The sequence below is a fragment of the Lactuca sativa genome, chromosome 7, assembly GCF_002870075.4.
Source record: "Lactuca sativa cultivar Salinas chromosome 7, Lsat_Salinas_v11, whole genome shotgun sequence".
In the NCBI taxonomy this organism is placed as follows: Eukaryota; Viridiplantae; Streptophyta; class Magnoliopsida; order Asterales; family Asteraceae; genus Lactuca; species Lactuca sativa.
Window position 1 is genome coordinate 86,857,834 of NC_056629.2, and position 5,668 is coordinate 86,863,501.

Here is a 5,668-nt window from a genome sequence, read left to right on the forward strand (position 1 = left end):
CCTACCCCGCAAACTCAGTAACATACACCCTACCTTCCATGTCTCGAACTTGAAAAAGTGCCTATCCGACGAGACTCTCGTAATTACACAAGATGAGATTGAGATCGACGAGAGCCTCAACTTCGTGGAAGAACCTGTGGAGATTATGGACCGAGAGGTCAAACGAACGAAACAAAGCCGCATCCCAGTTGTGAAGGTTCGCTGGAACGCCAAACGAGGACCGAAGTTCACTTGGGAGCGCGAGGATCAAATGAAACTTAAATATCCTCATCTCTTTTCTTAGTTGGGTTGTAATAACTTAGCTGCCTGAATTCTAAATTTCGGGACGGAATTTCCTCAAACGGGGGGATGATGTGACAACCTGAAATTTATTCCGTCGCTGTAACCCGTTTCCGTTAATAGAATATTTTATTATTATTATTATTATTAAAATTTCCATTAAGATTTGGGTTAGACAAATCAATTAATGTTTTATTTTATTTTATTAGTGTCGAAATGAAATAAATAAAAACACGTGTAATACCCTCAAAATTATTTGGGAAAAATTTTAGTTTACGACTAAGCCGGGTTACGACCATTTAATCGGGTAAAATTTTAAGCTCCATTTAACGTCGGTTTCGGGTGGGTCCCCACCTGGCCGCCAACTCAAGCCCTATATAAGGGTTGAGTGGATTTCACTTGAACCTTTTCTCACTCCTAGAAGCTTTCTCTCTCCACTCTCTCTCTACAAGTGGGTTTTGGCTAAGAAACACCTCATTCAAGCTCGAAAACTGTAAGTAATCCTTCCTAGATTGTTGTTGAGCTTTGTATCCATGAAAATTCGGGATTTAATCACCCAAATACCTTAAAAACTCAAGTTTACGGTTGGGGAACACCTCCCAAAACCGTGAACTCCCATAAGGGGGTTTTGAAGCCCCAAAATCCCTCCAAAACCCTTTTAATGCTCATCTTTGACTTAGAAACTTGCATGCATGAAGTTAGAAACCCAAAATCATGCCTTTAGAGGAGTAAACATGAGTTTACGGTCAATGAACATTCATGAACCGTAAACACCAAAACCGTAAACACCATAAAGGGTGTTTTAGTGACCCTAACTCCTTCCTTAGCATGATTAATGGACTAGAAACTTGTATGAATGAGCCTAGGACCACAAAATACAAAGGAAAGGTTGTGATCAAGGGTTTACAGCCGTAAAACCTATTGTTTATGGCCGTAAACTCCCAAGGAGTGGTCCAAGGACCGCAAACTCCAAGGGAGAACCCTTTTGAACCCTAATCACTTCCCAAGACCTTTGTTTTGACCATAGAGCCCTTCCTAGTGATGCAAGAGACCTTTAAACACACAAACTCACCATTCCCATGAGTTTACGGCCATAAAAACATTGGGGAGATGGTCTCTTAACCGCAAACACATGTTAGGATAATCACTTGAAGTGTAAACTCCATAGTGAGGCCATACACTCTTTAGAAGCAACCCTTAGCACTCCTTGCACTTGTGGCGAAGTGTCTTTAATGCACTAAAAGGGTCTTTACTTGCTAAATTGGTGATAAAATGACAAATTAGACGCCATCATGTGCCACTACATGTTACATAGGATCTGTGGGCGTGTTCAAGTCCTTACTTGACACCTAGCATCCCACCCGGCATTCCATCCACTCCACTCGCTGCAGGTGAGTTCATACCCCTTAATTAACCTTTAAAATGTTTTTAAATTCTTTTATGGGGGGGGGGGAATACAAGTTGAACCCAACAATTTATAGTATCAATCACATGTGATTTGTAACTAACAATCATAAAGGAATTCTATACTTTAACCGTTTTGCCATCAAAACTGCTTTCAATGTTAACAAACTATTTTCATGTTAATTTGTGATAAAAAATATTTTCAAACTCTTTTAAAACTTCTTATGTTTCGAAAATATATCTACACCAATATATTTATATAAGTAAGACTCGAAGGACTTAGGACTGATAGCTCGCCTTATTTCCTGTTCTTGTTTGATTGGGGTCTTAGGGTAATTTGTTATCTGTCCGACTGTCGTTGAATTCTTAGTTATATATTGTATATATTTGTGTTGGATATGAATACCTTCACTCAGTTCAATACTTATGAGTGCCCAAGAATGACTCCAACATGCCAGTTAACTATAATAGGTATAGTTAAGGTTTACCACTCTTCACTACCATTACTATGATACTTACTATGGTTAGTGCTATTATGAGTCGCTACTTGTTAAATACTATATAGGAAGAATATAATATGCTACACAAAAGAAAACTAAATACATCATACTGAGAAGCACACGATACACTAATACAAGAGAACATACTAACACAGAATGTGAGATATTATCTCTCTATACGGCACTTTACTGCGCCTTCACTGTGTAACCTTAGTCTCCTGGAGGGAGAGTGGGCTCTACATGTATAGATCTATACAGGGTGGACACTCACACATCCCGACTACTAGCTACAGTCCGAGCCGACTACGACCAGGGATGATAACATGCTACCATACTACGTATGACCTGGAGCGTCATGATACATTCAATCGCCTATCCGCCTAGTTACATATAGATTCACATTCGGAACCCTAAATTAACAAATTAGGAATTAAAGGTAAAGTAGACTCCCCGAGGTGTATTAAATACATATCGCTACCTAGAGTCTGCGGTTAATTACCATCCAGTCGGCAGTAACACTGCTGGAATAATACATTATTTTCCCATTTACTTTGTTCAAACGAAGTCCAAACTATATTTTTATAATAATTAAGAGTCTAATTGGGAAAACTTTTACATACTCAAAGGATCAAACCTACAAGTAACCAAGTCTTGGCAGAAGACTACATTTATTAGAAAATATGGGATTTTCTAGGGATTCACACTATTTTAAAACTCGATAACAACGTTCATGTTACACGATTGTAAAAACTTTTATACAACCAATGACACAAAAATCTTATGAACTCACCAGCTTTATGCTGATACTCGTTTTCAAAATAACTTGTATTCTCAGGTCGGCAATAGACAGGTACAAATGTTATTTTTGAGAAGACAGCGCATACAAGACTCCTCTTTATTTTTTATTATACTTTTTGGTGTCTACAAACTGTACATAAAATGCTTGAATTACAATTACTATATTAATGAAGTGGATGTTGTTGCGTGTTTTTACTATTATGCATTGTTATGATACTATACATGACGTCCTCCACCCTAGAATGTATTCCGCCGTTCTTGGTTTTGGGGTGTGATAGAACAGGGGCGGTGGTAGCAGTAGGAGTAGTAGCAACCGATTTACCCTTGAGACCGGTTTCGGTGGTCTTCAAAAGTCCTTGATGTTTGCTGAGTGTGACCTCCTCCTTGTTCATGTGATAGGTCATCCAGAATTGGTCATAACAAGTAGGTAAGGAATGCAGTATGATATGAATTACCAAATTTTTGAGGAAGTTCACATTCAACTTCAGCAAACGGTCCACAAACCTCTGTATTTTCTGCATGTGGCCCGTGACGGATTCACCATCCTTCATTCGGGTTGTTATCATGGAAGAGATGATTTTTTACCTCTCTTGAGGATCACTTTGATGGCCGCGGTCCATCAAGTCCATGTGCATCTCAAAAGGGTAAAAGTCCTCATATGACTTCTGGAGTTCAGCTGTCACTGTGGCCAACATGATACATGCAACTTTGGTAGCACCTTTCTCATGTGCCATGAAGCCAGCGATCTCCTCTGGAGTAGTAGTTGACTCATCAATATCTTTCAGCTCCTTGTCGATGACATATTCCTTGTCGTTGTAATGAGTAACCATCCTGATGTTCCTGATCCAATCATTAAAGTTTGTACTATCAAATATGACTCTCCCACAAAGGTTCATGAGAGATAAGGAGACCGTAGGGTTTGAGCCAGAAGCAACATTGTTGGAAAACATTTGAAAAGAAGAAAGACAAGTTTAGATTAGATATAGGATCCTTAACAAGACACCCAAATGTAATATTAAGGCTAGGACCCAACACAGTACTTTATAACTTGGAAGAGGGATGTCGTAATCCAAGCTATAAAATATTTGAAGCTAGGCGAATGACGATTCACCAATTTCCACCATAAAAAACAAAATAAATTATTAGGTTTTAATTAGATTGAAACTCCTAGATTCTTTTGAGATTCATTGAAATTTTCAATGGCATGTTTAAATCTCGATTGTGTCCTCTCAAGTTTATGACTGGGATGCCGAGGATCACAAACAAGGTGTGAATAACCATGCAAATTAACTTGGTACCCTCAATTTTTATCACCTAATCGATGTGCCGGTTACCCACACACGCTCCACCTATCTATGATAAACATTAAGTCTCCCTTTTCCACCCTTTATAGTCCATGTTAGTGTGTCGGTTACCCACACATGCTCCACCAACGACTTGGTAAGGTACAAACTGTAATTTCATGGGATAGCACAAATTTCACATTTTCCTTAAGTAACTAAGATTGGGAATTTATAAAAAGTTTAGTTACTTTATATTTGCATTATACTTTTAAAGAGAATTATAGTCCTTTTGCTACCCGTTCGGCTAACGACCCTCCACCAGTCAAGGACGTAGTGGGTGAGAGTGGACACCCATTAAGCTGCCATTTTATAGGCAACAACGTTATACCCCTTATAGACCGACTTCGTGAATGAGGCCTACTAACGGTAAAATTGACTTGCTCATAAATATATATATATATATATATATATATATATATATATATATATATATATATATATATATATATATAATTAACTTATAATATTATAAAGTATAATGGTTGAATTTTAACTTTTAAAACTGTAGGGTATGGAATTAAAGTTTTCAAAAGAGATTTTACAAATTCCAAAACTTAAGGGCAAGTTTTGAAACTATTCAAAACCTTTCATATTCATAATATGAGTTTAATGGTTTATTAAAATTATGACTCCTCATTTTATGTAACCTATAGTTCTTTAATGGAGATTTAAAATAAATGACTTTTGGTAATCCATAACTTGATGACAAATTATGGACTCCATTAAAACCATTTATATCAAGAATCAAACTAACAAACAATTTGCAAATAATTCCTATGATCTACTAAAACTCATAAGCATGAATATTCATATAAAAAATTTAAAGAATCACATAAACAAATATAAAAGTTGAAATTTTGATAATAGCCATTGAAAATGGATTAGCATAACAATTACACCATCAAAAACATGTTTTATAAGACCAAAACAGTTTAGGGTAATGATTCTAGTTCATTTCCAGCAGCAAAACTCGAAAATCTGCACACAGGATCTTCTACTCGTCGAGTGCACAAACCTACTCGACGAGTAGGATGAAGATACACATGGACTCATCGATTCCCCCCATGGACTCGGTGAGTCCACTGAATAGTGGGTAGAAAATTCGATTTTTTCAAGCATTTTGCATCAAATATCAAGAAAGAAAGCCTAGGCTTTGATACCACTAATGGGGTTTAAGCATTCTAACACTCCTTTGGTGTACATGCAACTCTAGAAATCTTGGATCTATGTTTTCTATAATATTCATGCAAATAAGAATTTTCCAAGGTTTTCATCCAAACTAACATGGCATGGGGAACTTATAATACAAAAACTAGTAGAATGCAATACCATTCTTGTGGGTTG